General features: G+C 41.5%; 1 protein-coding gene across 1 annotated transcript in view; it reads right to left on the bottom strand.

Annotated features, from left to right (window-relative positions):
- LOC117553171 (voltage-dependent T-type calcium channel subunit alpha-1I-like) overlaps positions 1-23,923 on the bottom strand; it is a gene marked incomplete at its 5' end in the record, with an annotated part of 169,791 nt that extends 145,868 nt beyond the window's left edge. The window contains 1 exon segment of the mRNA XM_034226998.1: positions 23,070-23,923.
- Positions 23,924-23,933: the final 10 nt, after the last annotated feature.

Below are 23,933 nucleotides of genomic sequence, written 5' to 3'. Positions count from 1 at the left end.
TTGTAATGATTGTATTGCATTGTCATATTGCCATTAAAGTAGATTATTGTTAACGGTTACTTTGTAGCTATGGATTCCTTCCTGTATTATAACCAGCTTCATAGGAACGCGCGGAGATTTGAAAAGCGGACCAGTTATCCCTCCAAATCTCCAACAAAATGGTGACCCGACGTCTAGAGATAACGAAGCGGAGGAAGAATTCAGACGCTTTCAAACATCTCAGACAATCAGCAGGACTCTGCAACTTTGCAAATAAGGTAAGCAGACGATGAAAGTCGCCTGTCTGTAATTGGATACGCTAAAACTTTAGGATTGTCTGTAGGCGTTTCACAGTGTTTTTATAGTTTAAATGGAATATACAATGCATATTTTACTATGTTAGGAAAGTTATATACAAAACGTAAACGTGGATCGACAGGTAGACGAAAGTCCTGCGTGACGTGAAATAGAGCAGTTTGGCGCGGATCTGCAGGTGTTTATTCCTGAGTGGCGTAGAAATGGTGCAGTTTGTGTGAATGCGAGGTTTGAATCCTGCACGGCAAAACCTGAAAACTCGATATATCAGATCGAGTCGCCGTTTAAAAACTGGGGTTTAAATAACAGACCAATGCTAAAAGCTTAAAGCCAGAGGTCTGTTATATATTAAACCAAGGTAGAGCGTTTCCCTTTGTCTGGAAACTTCTGCTGCTGCCATCTAGTGGCTGAAAGGGGGTATCACACCCTTGAAACTTCTGCTGCTGCCATCTAGTGGCTGAAAGGGGGTATCACACCCTTGAAACTTATGCGAGCTTAGAGTTTAATCATTACATTGCTGGCCGGTATTGTTTGGTAAACTGGTACAAAACAATAAGGGATTGAACATTTTTTACAACGACAGCACCAGGAGATGAGTAAACTCAAGAATCTGTAGAGTGTAAATACATTGTGCAAAACACATTTTACACTCGAACTGTTTGCAAATGTAGACAATATAAATAAATGTTCAGAAAGAAGACATAGGCCTACACTTGATTCAAATTTCATTACTGTGATCCGATTGGTGTGCTCTGCAGGTTTACTATTGTTCGAAGTAACAGTGGGATTTAAAATGAGAGAAGATATGGAGATGTTCTTTCATAGTGTGTGGAATATGTGATGCTGGAAACATGTAAGTATTTCAGAGTTGTGTTGGGTAAATATGTAACAATGGATGAAACAATTTTTGGAGTGAGTTTTTGTAATATCATAAGTAGACATTAATTATGTTGTTTAGATGGCATTTAACAACTAAGACAGATAGTATGATTAGAAAGAGACAGAGTGGAAAGGGTTAGATTTATTTAACATCAGTGTACTAGACTTCTTATAGGTAATGTGTACCGGGACCTGGACTCCCCCTCTGAGTTAGAAAGGCTTTGATCCCGACCCTCCAAGCAGACAACGAGACCTAACCCAACAGGAGACTCCTCCTTCTCCATCGTACAGACAGAGAACCAGAGCTGAACCAACAACAACAACAAGACTACATCAAGACTGCAGCCAGAACTATCTCCACCTGTGGCATCCAGAACCAAACCAGCATGCTGACATACAGAGAGATACTCTCATCGGTCCCTCAAACAGGACATGAAGTTCCAAACTGCGCTGCGAGATTTGGCACAATAGACATGAGAGCAGAATCCGCCCTCCATAAAAACAGCAGAGAGACTGTAAAGGAGGAGTGCAACAACAGTGGCATGATGGGGCTGCAGATGTGACTGGGCCAATGGCTGCCTACAAAAGTTACAGTGGATGGATTCAACAGCTGATGGACTGAAGAGAAGACAGAATCAGAGGAGTTGGCATGGTCGATTAGAAGTGAGGAGGCCGGGGTCACGGCTTGAGAAAACCAGGGGAGGAGGAAAGGAGAACGGGAATGAGTGAGTTACACATAAACACACTTATTCACGAAACGCACATTTAAATAACTTGAATTAACTTCATAAATACGTAAAGATTTATTAATCATTTGGTAAATTAAAAATAGCAGTAAAGAGGAAACTATTAAAGTAAAATGATAATCATCCTAAAACACACTGACAGAGTAGAACCATATTCTTCAATATTTTCATCATGTTAACAATTCATTCTTTAAGACATTTTTATTCACGTGTGAATAAAGTAGTGATCTCATTGGTTACAATATTGATCACCATTAAAAGGATAGTTTTAGGAACCACTCTATAGGACAAATCTTTGTTTGTATTAATGGCTAGTGCCAAGCCACATATTAAATTCCAATCTAAAGTGTTGATTTCACCATTGTGGCATAGTTATTACCAGACTTCGGTTTTAAATCCTTGATAAAGGAGGGAGTAATTGTTGCATGTTCGGACACCCAAGGTTCCACACACTGCTAAAGAGTTTAACATCGTTTTTTAAGTAGACCAGAATTATAATGAGCTATGAAATGCAGAGCGACACAGATCCTAGTAATGTTTTGACTCAAGATAATAGTTATTGTACAAAAGTTTCTGAAATAGATCATTAGACATTTTAATTAGTAGTGGTACTCGAAGGAAGTGAGTTTTGTACCAAGTTTCAGGAAAAGTGGGAGGCGGAAGTCCCAATGACAAGTGAGAATCATCTTGAAAATTATAGTTGAAATCGTGACATATTTTTGTAGACAAAGGATACTGGCCTATGCTGAAATGTCAAAGTCTCTGCAGAGCACGACACATGGCCAAAAAAGACGGAGACCAACTGACCTTTGACCCTGACCGACAGTGTAACTTGACAAGGCACTGTGGATGACTGACTCTGGGGTGAACCTGACCAAACTTGACATGACAACCAGACAGTGTGAGTGTGAATGTATGCCGGCATGTGATCAGTGTAACTGCATGATTCTAAAACAATAACTAACCAAGCATGTTTTTGGACTAACATATTATTTTGGAGCTCCAAGGGAAACGAGAGGTTTCCTAAAAATTCCACAAAAAGGGGAAACCGCACATGTGATATTTTCCTCTCACATGAGTTGGCGGTTTGCAAATGTAAAAGCTGAAGATTCTGTTTCTTTTAGGCCTGAAGGACGGAGAGGAACACTTCTTTTCACTGAAGTGTTCACTGTGGAAATAATGATAATAATGTTCGTTATGTTCCTAACCAATTACCTGACAGTTTTTGTTCCCCTCCCATTACAGGCTTTTGTTACACATGATTTCATGTGTAAAAGGGGGGAGTGAGTATAATGTATAAATGTCAACATGGCTGTAAAATTCACAATTTACATTTTTTAAGGATTGAGCATTGAATGTAATTAACCTGCTCCATATCTGGGGATAAGATACTGTTTGATGAATGTTGAGATGTTTCTAAATATTGATTTGAATTATAACAGGTAACAAAGAATCAGTGGCCAAGGGGCTACTGTGAAACCGAAGAAGTTGACCTGTGATAATGAAACAATTTTGTAATATTTTAACAGACATTAGAGCAACTGAGGTTTGAAATGTAGAAAGAACATATTACAGTTAAAGCTAAAACATAGTAGTGTATTGAGACAGAATTTAATTTAGACAACATCCTGTAACTAGCCTGGTAAAGAAGTAAGAGCCATATACTTTATTATTTAGGTCATTATAGGGATATACATTTCATCTAAATTTATAATAGAAAGACATTTGATGACAGTTTGTTGGAATTCTGTATTCATTTTTTCAGCGTGATAATATCTAAGCACTGACAGGTAAGAGCAGTATCACCAGGAAATCATTCACTTTGTTAGCATCGTGATTTTGGTTGTTTTTGAATCCATAACATTAGTGTGTTTCTTTACCAGAAACATTAGCAGTTCATATTATATTTGGATTTTAAATAGGATTTCATTTAAAAATAAACACAGATGCTTGTCAGAAATTCAGAGCTATTGAAATATGTTATTTAGTTTACCTAAAGATGTTGAGGTTCTTATTTAGTTGGCACAATCCAAGTATTAAGATTCTGAAGCTGCACTGGCAGATAGGAGGTCTACAATTAATTTAGAAAACCTGTTCACAGACGGCTGTTGTTTCAAGACACCCCACCAACAGGCTCCAAGTGGGTCAAAACAGCTGAGCGTAGGCTTGAGGGAGTTGTATCAGATTTCTCCACACAGGTCACCGGCGCCAAAAGGGGGACCCGAGAAGCACGAGGACAAAGTGGCTCAACCCCAGGCTCTCCGACCCCGACCGAGTGACCCAGCGGACCTCTTATGCCGTCTGCCTGGGAGAAAAGGGGGACAGCTCGTACCACGGGAGCCAGTGTGCGGCGGGGAAACCACCTACTAGGACCAGGGGACGACATCAGGACGGACGTGGCCCTGGCAGATGTGGACTACTCGGAAGCAGCAGACTGGAGGAGCAGGACCCTGGAGACATCCTTACAGCAGACGACCCGGGAGGCATCATCAGCGGGCCGGAGAAGGAGGACCCTGGAGACATCTCTACAGCATCGACCCGGAAGCCGCCATCAGCGGGACGAGGAGGAGGAAGACATCTCTCTAGCAGGCAGCCCAGAAGCTGCTGTCAGCGGATTTGGGGAGACAAAGACACGGCAAGCCGGGACGGCGCAGCAGAGGAGTCTACTTTGCTCTGATCAGTTCTACCCGTGAAGGGAAAGCTGCATCTCCCCCTCCCTATTAGCTGTCCTTGTGGGCTATTCCTCGGGGGGGGGGGGGCTGATGATTCTAGCACTCAGCTACCCCCTCATGGTTCCTTCACTGCCATGGAAAGTGGTGTTCGGTCTCCATGAAGGTTTCAAGTACTCTGAATACCAGCTTCGGATGGATTTACGGACACAGTAGAAAAGAATGACCGTGGGTATATTTCAAAATGCCTTGTCTAAGTTTATCTCTGGAGAAGGAGATAAAAAGGGGGATTTGTAGAGTTATATTTGTATTTATTCATGTTAGCAAACTATGGATAAGCTTAAAATGAGAATAATTTGGGTAAAACTGTGAGCTGCATTTGGGGCCTGTTGACATGTGTTTTTGAGGACAAAGGAAGATGGGGGAAGGGGAGAGCATGTCCTGATTTGCATTCAACTTAGATCTAGCTGCAGTGTTTGTGATGTTAAGAGAGGTCCCTTGGGTTTCTCTGGTGCTTATCAATAGTAGCAGTTAAGTGAATACTGTTCAAACAATACCTGTGTTTGTGTTTTATATTGATTTCTCTGTTTTATCCTTTCATAAATGTAAGGACTACAAATGGCTATAAACATTCTGGGCTGGTTGGAGTAAACAGGGTTTTATTGCCCTGTGGGGGAGGTCTAGGTATGCAGGCCTTGAGACCTTTTGTTGTAAAGTGAGCCTGTTTGGTTTCCTGCTGCGTTTCCTGCTGCGTTGCGTCTCCCAATGAGATGACCTGAAAAGATGACCAGCTGACCTAACACCAAACCCCTCCTTCTTACTCTGGTATATCTCCGGAGGATCCCTGGCGTTCGGCCTCTTCTTCACATGCTGCCCTCGGGTGAAAGTAGCTCTGTAGTATGCGGACTAGAGCAGGAGTAAGCCGGCATTACTCCTTAAGCATTGCAATATAACTGTAATATATCATGTTGTATTGTAATGATTGTATTGCATTGTCATATTGCCATTAAAGTAGATTATTGTTAACGGTTACTTTGTAGCTATGGATTCCTTCCTGTATTATAACCAGCTTCATAGGAACGCGCGGAGATTTGAAAAGCGGACCAGTTATCCCTCCAAATCTCCAACAAAGACTACCATAGTAATGCTATACATGTGATGGGGGGGATCTCAGCTCCATGATTTAACATATTTTATGTCCTCCTGCCCTGCATGTCAGTGAACGTTACAGCATGTATTACCTGATGCAACAGAATTGCACTTACATTGTGGTTATATAATCCATTTGACTTGTTATAGCATCTTGTTGCAGTCCTTTTGAGAAGTAAATATATGAAAAATATTTGGTGAAATGATATATATATATTTTCAAAGGGACCCCTATTATGTTTTGGGGGGTTTTCTGTAAAGGCTAAAGTCCCAAACTTCCCTCTAGGTCATAACATAGTGACATCACTTTGTAACAGCTAGCGCTGCAACACATTGTACGTGAAAGGCTAAGGGGCGGAAATCTGTAAGCGGTTGACCAATCACAACAGAGTCGGTCACCTAGCCAATCAGAGCAGACTGGGCTCTGGTTTCAGACAGAGGGTGAAAAGAGGTGCTGCAGCACAGGCAGTATGAGAAAAAGAAAAATACCTTTTTGAACATTAAAGCATGTAAACATGTCACAGTAGTCACATAATGCAATTATGAAACCTAAAAATGAGCCTAATGTCCTCTTTTACAGTACATTTGACCAAATAGTCATCCTTCTAGACACACACGTAGGTCAAGATTTACGTACATAAATGTCAAAGAAATTCTCAAAATGCACACATCAACACCCATAATCCAGAATGACTGGGTGAAATCATCCTCAAAGACCTGAGCGGAAATACCCTTTGAAGTTCCCCGAAGGCGCACATTAGGCCCCTATATGTTACGCTGCTCTTTGACATATGAAACATCACGGTGGCAGCAGCACATGCAAAGAAAGCCATATGATGATATGTATACAACACATATATGTACACATTGGTTAAACATGTATAAGCAGAGTTGAACACATACACTGAACAAAAATATAAATGCAACACTTTTGTTTTTGCTCCCATTTTTCATGAGATGAACTCAAAGATCTAAAACATTTTCTATATACACAAAATAACCATTTCTCTCAAATATTGTTCACAAATCTGAAAAAATCTGTGATAGTGAGCACTTCTCCTTTGCCGAGATAATCCATCCCACCTCACAGGTGTGGCATATCAAGATGCTGATTAGACAGCATGATTATTGCACAGGTGTGCCTTAGGCTGGCCACAATAAAAGGCCACTCTGAAACGTGCAGTTTTATCACACAGCACAATGCCACAGATGTCACAAGTTTTGAGGGAGCGTGCAATTGGCATGCTGACAGCAGGAATGTCCACCAGAGCTGTTGCCCGTGAATTGAATGTTCATTTCTCTACCATAAGCCGTCTCCAAAGGCGTTTCAGAGAATTTGGCAGTACATCCAACCGGCCTCACAACCGCAGACCATGTGTAATCACACCAGCCCAGGACCTCCACATCCAGCATGTTCACCTCCAAGATCGTCTGAGACCAGCCACTCGGACAGCTGCTGCAACAATCGGTTTGCATAACCAAAGAATTTCTGCACAAACTGTCAGAAACCGTCTCAGGGAAGCTCATCTGCATGCTCGTCCTCCTCATCGGGGTCTCGACCTGACTCCGGTTCGTCGTCGTAACCGACTTGAGTGGGCAAATGTTCACATTCGATGGCGTCTGGCACATTGGAGAGGTGTTCTCTTCACGGATGAATCCCGGTTTTCACTGTTCAGGGCAGATGGCAGACAGCGTGTGTGGCGTCGTGTGGGTGAGCGGTTTTCTGATGTCAATGTTGTGAATCGAGTGGCCCATGGTGGTGTTGGGGTTATGGTATGGGCAGGCGTATGTTATGGACGACGAACACAGGTGCATTTTATTGATGGCATTGTGAATGCACAGAGATACCGTGACGAGATCCTGAGGCCCATTGTTGTGCCATTCATCCACGACCATCACCTCATGTTGCAGCATGATAATGCACGGCCCCATGTTGCAAGGATATGTACACAATTCCTGGAGGCTGAAAACATCCCAGTTCTTGCATGGCCAGCATACTCACCGGACATGTCACCTATTGAGCATGTTTGGGATGCTCTGGATCGGCGTATACGACAGCGTGTTCCAGTTCCTGCCAATATCCAGCAACTTCGCACAGCCATTGAAGAGGAGTGGACCAACATTCCACAGGCCACAATCAACAACCTGATCAACTCTATGCGAAGGAGATGTGTTGCACTGCGTGAGGCAAATGGTGGTCACACCAGATACTGACTGGTTTTCGGACCCCCCCAGACCCCCCCCAATAAAGCAAAACTGCACGTTTCAGAGTGGCCTTTTATTGTGGCCAGCCTAAGGCACACCTGTGCAATAATCATGCTGTCTAATCAGCATCTTGATATGCCACACCTGTGAGGTGGGATGGATTATCTCGGCAAAGGAGAAGTGCTCACTATCACGGATATTTTCAGATTTGTGAACAATATTTGAGAGAAATGGTTATTTTGTATATATAGAAAATGTTTTAGATCTTTGAGTTCATCTCATGAAAAATGGGAGCAAAAACAAAAGTGTTGCATTTATATTTTTGTTCAGTGTAGTTATAATGTTATTTAGGTTGCAAAGGGCGAAGGAGACATCACACATAGACACTGTTGCCGAGCGCCACAATGACAAGCAGACGCAATTATCAAAGGACAGATTCACCTGCTGATCTTCAAAGGTCTCCCCTCATTTTTAATCCATCTCCCATTCCTCTCTGCATCTCGACCTCTCAAGCTGTCTGTCAGTTCTGATGTCTCTCTCTTCATCTGCCTCACAATCTATGCCGCCTTTTTCTTCTTCTTTTGTCTCTTGCTTGCCACTCTCAGTGTGATAGCTCTCTGCACCTTGGTAGGTTTGCTTTTCAATAAGCAGCAGGCTGATGACATTAATTACATTGCCAGCAATTGCTTATTTAGAAGAGATGTGGCTGGGGATAAAAAGTAAATTGATATCACCTTCCCTGTTTCGCTATGCTTCTCTTTCTCACTAGTATTTAGTCGGCAAGTAAGAGCCTACTGTGCCTTCCTTGTGCCACATTTTTCATTTGTCTCTGTCCCTCTTTAAGGCCTTTTATTTCAGACTGTAATCTCTTCTCCCTGCTTTACCGTGCGATAAGCCTGCTTTTGATGCAGTATGCCCTTTCGAATATTTTTCAGAAATGTACTTGTGTACTGTTAGGAATGTCCAGTGTGTGAATTACTCTGACTCAAACTTTTTTTAAATGCAGATAAACCAGTTGAAGCATGCATTGATTTATAAAAATGGAAATTGTATTCAACTAGAAGAGCCACTAAGCTGCTGAAGAAATGAATGGCCACTTGAGGCTGGCTCCAAAAGCGAGTCAATCACCACGGACCCATATGTTGAAGTGGCCATCTAAACAGTATCAAATTCACATGTTTACAGCCTTGTACAACAGACGGCCCCACGTACAGGGATAGATACATTTTTTTAACTCACTTGTTCTAAATATGTTAAGGCATTAAAACAGTGAGTAAGTATGTAAACGACAAAATGACAGCTCTACACAAACTCTACACAAACCTTAAGGTGATTTCACGAATACTACGGCCATATTTAATACTGTATGTGTTTGATGTTTGTATATGTCTATGAGAGACATCCATAAATGGGTTTTCTAATTATTTTAGGCAATCCATAGATTAATCAATATTTCATTAAAGCTTTTTTAATCAATGTATCTTATAACAAATATAAATCATCTACTGTATATGCAATGTAAAAGTCGCATATTTTTATTACCTGAACAAGCAAATTCAATCCAGCTGTACAGAGCTTTAAACCTTCGTTCATGTGTTTGCTCAGAAGTTCGCCCCAACAACTTAAAGGTGGCAATATGTCAGTGTTGTGTTTCTAAATTGTTTCTGCTGCCACAACATTCAAAAAGCTTATTGCAGGTTTACACCTACACGGATTGGAGTGCCGCATATCCAGGCAGAACACTCTATAATGCCTATGATTATAATGTTGCTGGTAGTTGTGGGTGCCTGCTAAGATTAGATGAAGTGAGAGCTACTTAAAAGATGAGAAAGAGAAGGCTAGACGCAAATGTGGCCTTGGCTAAGTTGAATCTTCAGGTCAATTATAAAAGATAGAGAATACTGTAATTACCTGTATACAAGTTGCCATTTGGTTTTGAAGCAGTACTACATTTAATCAGGTAAGGGCCTACACTGAGATATACATCACAAACTACAGCAACAGTATACTTCAGCTTCGACTCATTTTCAACTCTCCCTGCTCATATTGTTCTCAATCTTTTTGAGTGTGTGTGTTTCAGGGTCGTCTCCTTTTTACACCCCTTGTGAAGTGTTCCCCTCTCTTCCTAACATCCCTCCGTCTGCAGCTCTCTCTAACAAGCCACGCAGACTAAAAGGCGGAGGGCGAGAGAACTTCCTATTCACAAAAGTTTCTCTATGAAGCTAAAAATACTAATGCGACATCTCATTACTCAGTAGGCTTCCAGATGCAACCACATACATGCAGGTCGGGCGTCAGACTGAGCAAGATGTCGGATTATTAAGTAACAGGACGTACTTCATTATTTCAAAAGGATTGTGCCTGTTGGCATTCAGTTACATATCAGAGTTATGAAGATTAAAAAGCTTTATGTGACTGCACTGATAAAGAATGACCTTTGTCTTTTTAAGATGACGGCCAATGTCGAAACACATTAACCCTCCTTATTGCTATATGCACACACACACACACACACACACACACACACACACACACACACACACACACACACACACACACACACACACACACACACACACACACACACAGTCTCGTCAAAGGCCACTCCAGTTTTGTTGTACGAGAGCCCTAACGTGACATTTCTTACGTTTTCTTGACATCGTAAATGAGTCACATCAGATAATGAGACTTACTGCACGACCACTTGTTTGTTTGTGTTTGTGTGAGAGCAGATCCAGCGTAGTTTTAGCCCGAAACTTGTTCACAACACAAAACACTGGGTAGTGATGAGTCATCTTATGAGTGTCAGCCCTAATTGACTGGTATATAATCATTCCTGTAGGGGTAAATTACTTATGTAAGTTATTGTGTGTGTATCTGTGTGTGTCTTGCTGTGTGAGCTCCTAGCTGGATGTGTTCCCATCCTCATTATGATTTAACTCAATTAAAAGCTATTTTGTTTTTTTAAATGTCTAAATTAATGAGTGATAAAACAGCATCTTGTACGCCTCTTAATCTATTTTGCTGCTGCCCATCCTTTTTGATAAAAGAGATATCCCTAGTGTATTTGTATGTCCTCACACAATCACATAGAGCCTCCCAAACTTGGGTGCACAAATATGTGTGTGTGTGTGTGTGTGCGTGCGTGCGTGCGTGCGTGTGTGTGTGTGCGTGTGTGTGTGTGTGTGTGTGTGTGTGTGTGTGTGTGTGTGTGTGTGTGTGTGTGTGTGTGTGTGTGTGTGTGTGTGTGTGTGTGTGTGTGTGTGTGTGTGTGTGTGTGTGTGTGTGTGTAGGCAGCAGTGAGAGGGCCCCAGGATGCTCGCTACCTCTAGGGATGTGAAGTGTCGTCAAAAATAGAGAGCTTTCACAGTGTAGATCACTGCTTGTGTCTGCATCCACAGCAGATTACATTGCGTCCCCTCCTTCCTTAATTGCCTGCTCCAGTTCTTAATAATAAGAATAATAATATCTTACACTGTGTGGTCTCCCTTATTGGGACACGGCCCTGGAACAAGCACCTAATGAGCAACTAGTCTCTCATTGTAATATTTAAGTACACCATTAGCTTATCAGTCTGTCTATCATCTCTCCTCAATGCTATGTTTTGTTCTAAATGGTCTTGCCCTTACAGGGCAGGGTGTGTGTGTGTGTGTGTGTGTGTGTGTGTGTGTGTGTGTGTGTGTGTGTGTGTGTGTGTGTGTGTGTGTGTGTGTGTGTGTGTGTGTGTGTGTGTGTGTGTGTGTGTGTGTGTGTGTGTAAGCGAGTGACAGATGGTCATTTTCCCAGTAGAGTATACACTCTACAGATGCTGCCGTCGAGCAAGGTGTCAGCAGTAGTTTTCTCTCTCTCTCTTGTTTTCTCAAGATATCCCATAAGTTATGTAATAATCATTGTCCTTAATGACCTTAAAAGGGTCAGGCCACTCTAGATGCAAGAAACCACAACATATGTATTCCCTACTTACACATAATAGTATTGTTTTCCATGCAAATGTGTTTTGTGTGTAATTGGAGGTGTTCTACTCACTTCTAAGGAAATAATGTCCAAGTTACGCAGCATCCTTTGCTGCACATTGCTTTTCTTAGGACTATTTATCATATAACAAGTAACACATATTTGAGTAGTCATATGATAAAGGAAAAGAGGAAGTCAATATGACATGACATCTTTCACTAGAAGCCAATAGATGGCTAGCTTAGCTTAGCATACAAACTCTGTCTTAAGCCGCCCCCCCCCTCTCAACCAACTTCCTCCTGACTGCTTTTCTGTTTTGTTTTGTTTCTTTGTTTCTTTTTGGCTTTGTTTTTGTTTTGTTTGTCCACCCTCCCTCCCAAATGTAAAGCGTCTTTGGGTTCAAGAAAAGCGCTATAGAAATCAAATGTATTATTATTATTATTAAAAGGTAAGCAAATCTACCTGCAAACACCACTACAGCTCACTAACTAAAATGTGTATGTTGTTTGATTTATTGGTACAAAAAATAGTAAAAAACGATTTCTTGGCAGGAAAATGATCATAAAATTGTCACGTACATGACACCCTGAATATTTAATTTGAATGTAATCAAATTAAGTTAATAAGTACGTTTTTAAAGGTTTTATTATAGAGGGATGTATTTCCCCCTGTTTTTAGTATTTGTGCTAAGCTACTGTGAGCTACCCAAGACTTTCAAATTAACAATACAGACATAAGTGTTGGATCAATCTCAAGAAAGCCAAAATGTCCAATTATTAATTTAACTATGGGCTGGTTGGTTTCAACTTTAAGACTAGAGCAGTCCAAAGGCTGGAAGTGCAATTTAATGAGCTGTAGAAGTGAGTTAAAGCATCGGTGAATCCATTAAAAAAATCTAAGCATACATTTTGCTGCCATGATTGCTCACTCTGTGGCTCCATCACACTTCATGTTCTGAACACACACAGATGATCTACTGTAATGTTACCAAAATGCCTCCTTGGATCCAGTATAGCAGCACAGCTTTTAACCCTGAAGAGAGCCTGTGGCTGAGACGTCAGTGTCAATAAGCGTCATGTTATAACAGAGAACAGCATGTGGATTTGGATGTGCTCGTCTCCAAACCCCCCCGTGTGTCTGCACTTCTACCTTAGGGTGTGCACCCACATGCAGACGTTTCAACACGCTCACCTCGGTACGGCTCACCCAGCCGTGCACACTTAATATGCAGCTCAACTTTGCCGTGCAACAAGAATGGCTCCCTACGACTCAGCCTGTAGTCTTTCCCTCCGTCTCGTCCAGGCAGAAGAAGAGGGACTTAATAGAATTCATAAAACAAAGAATGGATTGATTGGTAAATGAGGCGTGAGGGGGGCCAGCGTAGAAATTAATTATTAGAGCGGCACAGTCCCGGCTTGTGATCAACAAGCGTGGACCTGTAGAGCCTTCTGCATGTGTGCGTCTGTGTGTGTGTGTGTGTGTGTGTGTGTGTGTGTGTGTGTGTGTGTGTGTGTGTGTGTGTGTGTGTGTGTGTGTGTGTGTGTGTGTGTGTGTGTGTGTTTCCAATTAAATGCAGTGAAATTGAGAGGATTGGCCTGTAGGAATCTAATTACCAGAATCCTTGGGGGGAAAAGGACAGAGACACTTCAATGTGTCAACACACTTTTTACGAAGTGTGTGTGTGTCTGTGTGTGTGTCTGTGTGTGTGTCTGTGTGTGTGTGTGTGTGTGTGTGTGTGTGTGTGTGTGTGTGTGTGTGTGTGTGTGTGTGTGTGTGTGTGTGTGTGTGTGTGTGTGTGTGTGTGTGTGTGTGTGTGTGTGTGTGTGTATTAGAGTTGCATTTAATGTAGATTGTTTATGCCAGCCTCTTCACATCTCAGTTTATGCCTGTGTCTGCCTGTGTGTCCGTGTTCAGTGGTTTTATGAGTGGCCGGGGCTAATGAATAAGGACGACGGAGAGGTGCTCAAAGGAACCGCGGCGTCATCAACAACCACAATGGCTCCATATGTCTGTCAGCCCCCGCTCTCGAGCCCTGGCGACTGGCTTTAAAGAGAGAGATCAGGCAGGTAGAGCGGGAGGAAGAGAGGGATAGATGAAGAGAGGACAGGAAAACAAAGCAGACAGCCACAGAATTGAGCTGTTTCATGTTCAATTATGCCTTAACCTGATGCTGGAGAATAGCCAGCTTTTTACTGTAGAATAGACCATTTCAAAGACTCCTGTTGTAACTTAGAGTGTGTCAAATCTGACGAAAATCATGCATAAATATACTTTTTCAGGAGAAGTCCAGAGCACTAAAGAGTGTTCTGTTCTCAAATATTTTATGTAAAACACTCTACTGAATTAATAAATCGAAAATGCAACTGTTTGCTCCAGCTCTGCATGTTCTGAAAAGATCCCTTTTAAATGAATTACCGCTGTACTGAATTCCTTTTTTTACATTGAAGACTTCTATTCAGGTTTTTTAATGAAGCATGCGAATGTCTGTCGCCGTATTTTATGATATTTTCACCAAGAAAATGAATTATATAAAAGTAAAATATGACCACCACACTGCAACTGTGCGTTTGCAGATAAAGGGTTTATGATCAGACATGCTACACATTTGAATATCGATTTCTTTTTTCCCATTACAGTGTTATTGATGTAGTTTCAAAACTTCAAACATCACTAGACATTTTATCACTTTAACTTATGCACTGATTTAGCATGGCACGAGTCTGCACTGTCACTTATCTAATACAACGTCACATCCTTTCTTCTACGGCCTCAAAATGTCAGCACATACACAAATGGACGTATACTCAGCCCGCAAGGCTTCTCCGTTCCAAACTCCATCAATGTCATCTACAGCTGATGTTATTTGTCATGTATTATGACCACAGAAATTACTAATATTTCACGATGCCACATCATTAGTATCGTTATTAATGTATTGGTACATGTCAGTGTATAGGCTACAGAGCAGAATTCAAATGTCACAAGAAAGATGACGTTAGTGCCGAGCTGAGTGTGATTCCACCCGCCAAATACTTTGATACACTAAGGGGAGGGAATAATGGAAATGACATAAAGACACCCAATTGACAAAACAAGTACCTATAGATATTTAGAATGATAGATTGGAAGGCATGACTCTAAAACCCTTAAATCAGTCACTATATTGAACGGTCTCTTTGACCATTTGTGGTGGCTATCATTCACACATGGTCACACCCCCACAGACCACGATCAATCACATTTATGAACACATAGACAGAGTGAGGCCTGACATTTACCGCTCTGCAGCCCTGTGTGTGTGTGTGTGTGGGTGTGTGTGTGTGTGTGTGTGTGTGTGTGTGTGTGTGTGTGTGTGTGTGTGTGTGTGTGTGTGTGTGTGTGTGTGTGTGTGCGTGTGTGTGTGCGTGGGTGTGTGTGTGTGTGTCCTCTGCCCTATGATGACAAAGAAGCAGAGATAGAGAAATGAGATGAGATGGTTAAGATGTGATTTATTTTGTAACGATTGTAATGATATTTATAATGAATGTGACAGTAAGGCTGCTGATGAATGGGATGATGACAGTGATTGAAATTATGATGTTTACTTGTGATGATGATGATGATGATGATGATGATGATGATGATGAGGATGATGATGAGCACAATGTCCAGTGTGTATCTTTATTATTACTTTTTGTTTTGTTACTTCCCATTGTAAAGCGTCCTTGGGTTTCGTGAAAAGCGCTATATAAATTGAAATTATTATTATTATTATTATCATGCTACTGTTGTTAGTCATGATGACCTAGAATATGTTAAAAGTATAGCCTTAATGAAGAAATAAATATATGGCTTTTACAGAAGTTCTTGTTGTATGCGACACTATGGAGAGGTTGCAGGAGAAAATCGTTGTTGAGTTGAACAGTATAGAGGGGAGGGGGTGAGGGGGAATTGTATAACGGGCTTACAGCCAAAAGCAAGTTTACTTTGGACTCCCCTCCCATTAGATGTCTCTCTCATCTGCACACACACACACACACCCTCCGGCAACAGTCAATGTTAACACCCTAAATGTACAGTACAAGTACCTAGACTGAGAGAGAATTGAGAGGATGTGTGTGTGTGAATTGAACCACATTATCAACAGCATGACCTGCTATGATTCAATGGCAGCCTAATGTGTATTTGACTGCATAATGTAAAATCAATCAATTCAATCACTGCTGTTGATGTGAGTTCAATCTCATGTCTGATCAAGCACTTTAATGAACTGCAGGGAATTAGAAACAAGGAGGGAGATTGTAGGGAGATTAAAAATAAGGGTTTTGGGTTTCTTGGATCTGTAGCTGCACACGATTCTTTAGACTGCATGTACGTAGATAGAGCAGTGAGCTGTTTTCTGCAGATAACTAGAATCATCCAGTCAAACGTCTCCCTGAGTCTTCGGACGGCTAAGAAAAGGCTGGTGCTGTTTAACAGACTGTCCAAAACGGTCTGGCCTGATGCTGAAAACTCTGACGGAATTGTTGAATTTGTTAAAAAAAAAACATAGAATCAAATGTTAAATATCGTGATGCTTAAATGTGGATGCATTTGTACTGTAAAAGTGCATCCACATTTATAACACTTAAAAGGGTTTTCCTTACACTTTCACGAGTTTTTTTCACAGCCAAAAGAACAGCAAAAAGCGTTGCTGCTGTGTTTTAGTGTTATTTACATGCATTGATTCTGTATCTCTGTGTCTTCTTCAATACATCTTAACCTAAAATGAATAGCTTTTGATAAAATGTGTAATATTTTGTCTAGAATTGTTGAAATGATATCCATCCGCTTGATGGCGAAATGTGTTTAAATCATACAAAATATATAATTATGGCCCTATGTGGCCGTAAAGGGAAACATTCAGAAGTTCCTTGATCATGTCTACAGTAGATATAACTTATTGTTGGAGAGCTTATCATGTTATTTATAGGTGTGGATTTATTTTAAGAAGGAATCCTAACCTGCATTTCATCAATCTGTATATTATGAAGCGTAGATGATCAGAAGGGATAGTCTTGTTGTTCAAAAACCCATAACTAATTTATTACCCTGCAAATATTACCATGATTTTGCTGTCATTCATCAAGCATGAATAATATCTTTTAGATGGGTCATTTTAATAATTATTTGTCTTAGTCATGATTGATAATAACAGCACTTACTCTTCCACTACAGTACATATCCCTCACGAGTGCTGAATGCTCCATTAATCATGCAATCAACCATGCAGAACAGCGATAGACGAGGAGGAAGTGTCACTCTGACTTTGGAAACAGGGTCGAAAATCTTCATGGCAGGGGTTCAGTTTGTTCACATCAGCGAGCAGCGAGCAGAGTAGGGTTGACCGACAGGATGCGGTGTCCGTCAAAATGGCTTAGTGACGGTAGAGCGGGCCTGAGATGGCTTTCCTTACTGGTGTCTGCCCTGACAGGTGACAAAACAGCTACAGCAGAGGCACGCCAACACACCACATGGTAGTCTGTGTGTGTCAGAGAGATCAAGAAGGAAAAGGTATCTGTGGGTGTGTTTGTGTGAGAGTGTGTGTGACAGTTTAGTGATAACCAAACAGACTTGGATTCAATAAAGAAATATCAGGTGATAAGGTGTTGCTGACAAGGGGGAGTTTTTGGGGTCTTGAAATACAACAATCTTACAACATCATACGGATAATTTATGCTATAACAAATTAATGGTAAAGAAAAACGCTTCTTTCTTTGGTACAGTTTTGCGTCTTGTGATTTTGAACAGGTTGTTTAATGTTGGAATGTCAGATTTACTAAAAGGGAGTTTGGAGCCAAATAAAAATGGTGGAGTGTGTGACGTTTGGAGTCAGGTTAGTAGGTAATGTGGTGAGCAGGTGGGGGGTTGGATGTTTCTGGGGTAATGGACAAACTGAGGTGCCTTCTGGGTGAGATCCATTTTCAACTAACACTGATAATGGTGGCAGTGGTGGCAGTGGTGGGTATTTAATACACTATATTTCTCTAAAACCACTCTGTTTGGGGACATTTTAATCTAAATACCTCAACTGTTATCAATTATCTGTATTAATAAGTGCTGATATTTACCATAACATGAATTTGTGTTGAGGAGATCAATACCACTCTCACATCTGTGTGGTAATTATGAGGCTACTCGCTATTAGCACGTTAGCTTAGCTTAGTATGAAGACAGGAAATAGCTAGCCAGGCTGGGCCAAAGGTAACAAGTCCACCTACCAGCACCCTACAATTTCACTCTATTTTTTATTTCATCCATGAACAAATACAATGTCTCCTACTGTTTCAACTCTTTTTGGTTAAAGTCTGCTTCACTTTTTCCCCTCAAGATATATTTAAATCAGGAGAATGACATCATTATGGATACTGTACATATTCTGCTATCTGCCAGCACAGTATTACAAAGTGTCATGGGCAAGTCTCCAATAATCCAACTGCACATTTTATTTACAGAACGAACCACAGCTTAACCAGCAACAACAAATATCACCTGCTGTGAATTCAGAAGACTTGACAATAATCCATGACACCACCAACACATCACTCTAAGTACATACACCTCCACCCCCTGCTGTGCAGTATACAATCAGCTATAATTGGGGATGTGGTTTGATGGGGCGACTGCCGCTTGTCAACAGAGATTAGCTGCAGGTGTGCGTCTGTGCGTGTGCGTGTGTGTGTGTGTGTGTGTGTGTGTGTGTGTGTGTGTGTGTGTGTGTGTGTGTGCGTGTGTGTGTGTGTGTGTGTGTGTGTGTAGGTGTGTGTGTGTGTGTGTGTGTGTGTGTGTGTGTGTGTGTGTGTGTGTGTGTGTGTGTGTGTGTGTGTGTGTGTGTGTGTGTGTGTGTGTGTGCAGGGGGGGTTGTTAAAATGGTTGCACCTGAGCACACTGAGGGAGAGCACCTGGATTAAATGTGACACTCTTAGGACACATCGTGTGCACTCACATGAAGGAAGTCTAAATGGAAACAAGGGAAACAAAACACAGACGCACATATTGTGTTCCCTTGTGGCTCCAAAAGAAAATAAACAAATATATCTTCACACTCGTTCATCTTACACTATTTTGCCTGCTAAATGACTCTTGTATGAGGCCAATGCAGACATATGTCACATACTGTTATGTCAGTGTATTTACATAATTCCAATACAGCAATAAGTACAGTGATTGTCACTGTGACCAGATATGACAGCAAATACTATTGTTCTTGACCTGTGAGTGAGGCAATCATCAAATGGAGAATATGATGCATATTAATGTCTGGTTCAGGCTAGCTAGCTGAAACTAAAACACTTTCAGAATAAGAGACCAAAGGCAACCGAGCTGAGGCAGGAAAAAGCTTGAAGTCCAGATGAATCCAACCTCGCCTATCGGTGTCATCTGTTGCTGTCAAAGTGGAGAAAGAAAGGGCAGCTGCTGCTCTTTTATAAGGATCAAAAGGGAGCACCCTGATTGGCTGAGCCCATACATGCAACTTTGCCTCAGTAAATTATGCAGTTCTGAAAGTATGCTATTATAATGTATTGTCCATTGTTACGTTTTTATACCAGGGAAGCCATTTCTAAATTGTCTCCCGAAATACTATCTGTGTTAAGTCAACACTAAAACGTTTCTGTCTTTGTTAAACAATGTGAGTGAGGCATTTATACCGTTTCCTGTCACTGTCTATCCCTCTGGACGTGTACCATCCACTTATCAAACATCTATTGGCACATGTAGTCGTGAAGACTGTGCCCTATGCCAAATACATTATGTAGTTGTTTTTGTATTTTATTCACTTGGACGGTCGGTTTAAACTCTGTTTTTCTCCTTTTATAGCTGTAAAATTGCTACTCAAGTAAATATAACCCGAGCAGCTGTATTCGTATGTGTGCTGTAGTAAAATACAATTATATGTTTGTGAGATGTTTATACCATTTTGTTGACCCCTGTATTTTTCTCTGTGATCTCCCATTTTACGCTTCTTTGCATGCAATCTGTCGTGTACAGACACACAAACACCCCTATGGTCCCTCACACACACCTTTGGTCACACTCACGTTCAGTATGAAACAATAGCAGAGCCTCTGGGTGAGTGTACATGAGTCAACAGCCTTGGCTGCCGGTGGCATTCTCAGTGACTCATATTTCCAGGAAGAAGGATAGAGAGAGAAAGAGAGAAATGAAGTTAAGACCACCGGGATTTATAACATTAATACTTCAAGCAGGCCAATACAAAACCAGTGAGCATTGTGTCAAACTATTACTTGTACTGTATTTTCGCAGGACAGTGGTGGATAAATTCTGAGAATGAATTCAAAGTCAAACTCTTGAAAAACCTGATTTACCAACATTATATCAGACAATTTAAAAGCATTATCTAATCGCTCATGTTGCTTAAAGACATCTTTCTCTTGCACATTACGTTTCTCTTTCCTTTGTCTCGTCTGCGTCTTACTCTCTCTGCTGGAGTTTGTCCCTGAACCCATCACATGTCCTCTTTCTTTGTTCACCATCATAGAATATTGACGGGCACAGCTACCAAACCTCTCTTCCACTCTCTCTCCCTCTCTCCCTCACTCACTGCCTTCACAGGAGGCTCTCAGGACGCAGTATGTGGCTGCCCTCTCCTCACAGTTGTGGAGCCTAAACCGATCGTTTCACCTAACTGAATAATACCAGCATTCACCGCAGACCCACTCCCATTCGCACAGGGTTCCTCTCTCCCTCCAGCCGTTTCATTTTCATCCCTTCCCTTTCTTTATGTCTCCACTTACATCTCCGCCGATCATTAACCCTCCAGTTCTCCCCACCCTCATCTTTTAGTTTAGTTTTTACACCTTCCCTTGCTCCAATATCTCCTTTTTTGTGTGCTTTTATCCCTGGATCCCCTTTGTCTCTCTTATGCTTTTCGTTCCATCTTGTTTCTATACACACACCTTTCCCTTCTATTTGCGCCACCCCCTGTTACTTTCAGGTCATTGTGAGCTGCTGCTACAAAAGAGCCATAAATGCCCTCTCTCTGCCCCCTGCAGTGAACCACAATATAGAGGCCAGACCTGACGTCCGATTGTGTGTGTGTGTGTGTGTGTGTGTGTGTGTGTGTGTGTGTGTGTGTGTGTGTGTGTGTGTGTGTGTGTGTGTGTGTGTGTGTGTGTGTGTGTGTGTGTGTGTGCTCTAACGGTGGGAATGTGAGTGTGTCTGGGCACGTAAGGAAGGAAGGAAGTGTACACGTATGCAAGTGTCACTGGAATTACTAAACTGCAGGTCTGCCTCGACCCTGGTTAAAAAAATAAACAACATGTTCTTCTCATGTGCAGACATTTTTGCAATGCTCCCCGCTGTTTTTGCTCTTTTAACAACAGCAGTGAATATGTTAACTTCCTGTTGGTTGCTTCCAAAGATCGTAACCCTGAAATAGCTGCAATACAGACTCAAGGACATCAGCTGCTGAACATCCAATCCTGTGTAACTCAGTGTGAATGGCACTCACATTTACAATATGAGAAATGAGATCATTCCTGGTGGATACTGATACCAAAATGTTTCTGAGAGTTTTGATGAAACGTTTTTTTGTGGATAGAAACCAACACAACTGCATCATTTTTAAGGAAAACTTGCATTTCGGACCTAAGTGTAACCCTGTGAACTGCGCTTTTGCTGCTAGCTCCAATATACATGACAAGTGCTCGAGGCAGTAGAGGTTATACACCCCTGCTGAAAGCTAACATCCATACAAGGGAGGGGAGGGTGACGGATATGAATGATCAGGCTTATTGATGCTTTGCTCCAAGGACCAGAGTTCACTTAAAATAACTGCCAGCTGCCTCTCATTGTGCCGCTCCAGGGCATTTCATTATTGTCAGGCCTTAAGAGCGACCTCAGTATTAGCGGGAATTCTTCCATTACCAGCATGGACACAAGAGATTCATTTTGGGACGGCAGATCGGAGGTCCATTTCTCTATAAATTGGACTAATACAGGGGCAATGTGATTGTCTGTGAGCGCAATCCAATTATATTACACTGTACACTTTAACTTGGCAGTTTCATTCTGAGTCACTGACAATGGGTGCAGCAGGAGTGAGCATACATTTTGAGTAGAATACAAGAAAACCACTGGCAAAGGTCAAGGTTAAGTCAAGGTCTGTTTTTTTACCCTAAAATATTTGAGGTAGTGAAAAAATAAATATGGGGTAAATCCATCATCCTGCACTTAGATCTATAAACTTCATTCTGCGTTAGATGCAAGACACACAATGAGATAGCATCACATTCTCCCTCAAAAAGGAGAAGAGGGGAGAGGAAAGGAAAGGAAAGGAAAGGAGAGGAGAGGAGGAGAGGAGGAGAGGAGGAGAGGAGGAGAGGGGGCGGCCACTCCAGTGAGATCATGGTCTCATCTGATGTTTGTTCCACTGTAACTCACACATTTTCTTGGAAAAAAATCAATAGATCAATCAATACAAAAGAACAAAATGTCACATTACATATGTAACATTTCATGTTGTCAGTGTTGATTCTTGGCTGCATCAGGAAAGGTGATTTGTTTGTTCCCAAACCTAATGGAGGAGGCCTTCACTAACTTTGTGTGCGTCAGTGCTGTGACAAAAGACGGTGCAGCACCATGGACAGCGTCAACATATTTAACTGCCAATTATGGTAGGTTGCAAAGTAGCCTACACCAGAAAAGGAAATGTTTTGTTATTAAAAAATATATGATTAAATAAATAAATATCTTGTGAGTACATTAAATAATGAACATGTTCCAGGTGTTGCAGACTGTTCCTGAACTACATAAACGCATAAAGCACTGTAATCTGAGCATAACCACACGGTGAACATATTTGCAGAAAAAACGTTGTGTTACAAACAAATAAAGCTGCAAAAGCTAGAAATGAAATGTGTATACAGTAGGCTACGTATCCAAACTGCCGTTTGTTTGGTAACGCTGTTATAAAAGCTGCTGCGAGGTATGTTTAACTTGTTTTTAGAGAACAGTTCACAAAACCTGAAGGTAACAACTGCAGCAGAAAAGCACTTGTCTGATCAGTGAGGCTACAGGTCTAATAAAAGAAACACCTCTGCCTCAACGGTCCGCTCAGCTTTAAACAAAACAAAAAACATTAGGACTTGAAGGTATTAGATCAAAATGTGAAGCGAAAAGAGGCCAAACTTACCTTGACTGACATTAAAAAAGGTGTGTCCAGGATTCACTGAACAAAACAGCCGAGGTTTCGCCTTCTATGAGACACCTGGCCGGTGAACACCATGGAGTTTCAGTATCCTCTGGCCATGAATGGAATCGGTGCACACGGAGGCATTTCGGCGAGAAAAAGCAAGAACGTCGTAGAGATGCTGCGGTGCAAAGCCCGGCTCCCCGAGACAAAATTGGGTTGCGCGTTGCGACTGTGTTCGGTGCGCACTGGTCTCCAATGGACTCACATTTCCAGAAAGCCAAGAACAAAATCAAAAGGCAATTCTCAGAGTGTTTTGAACCAGCCAAGTTTTCTTTGGGGAATCCTAAACGACCATCGCGAAGCGGTAAATGCCAAAGATAACCAATATGCTGAGTTCCACTTTAAGCTGTATGCGCGAAGGAATTTGGGAACACTTTTTTTTTTTAAATGATCGTCAGGTTGACTGAGCACACTGCAAAAAATCCCACGAGAGAAAAATATTTGTCCGATCTAACATGTCTTCTTTTTTTCCATTTTCCAAATTGGCACGATGAACATATCACATCTTCTCAGACAAAAAAGAAAATCAGAGCTCAACTTTGTTATTCCCAGACGTTGTATCCAAAAGGCGTGCCCGTGTTCAACCCCAATTGCAACAGTTAATCACCTGCAGGCTAAAAAAATTAAAAATACAAGAACAATAGTATTTGCTGTCATACCAGTGACAATCACTGTAGCTACTTATTGCTGTATTGGGGGGGGGAAAGTATTTATACGAGGACATGCTCTCCCTCATTCCTCACGATGGAGGTGCAGCCAGCCTCTTCATACAGCCAAAATATCCCACGGAGGTTACAGGGATTG

The sequence above is a fragment of the Gymnodraco acuticeps genome, unplaced genomic scaffold (assembly GCF_902827175.1).
Source record: "Gymnodraco acuticeps unplaced genomic scaffold, fGymAcu1.1, whole genome shotgun sequence".
In the NCBI taxonomy this organism is placed as follows: domain Eukaryota; kingdom Metazoa; phylum Chordata; class Actinopteri; order Perciformes; family Bathydraconidae; genus Gymnodraco; species Gymnodraco acuticeps.
This window is presented reverse-complemented; position numbering and strand designations above follow the sequence as displayed.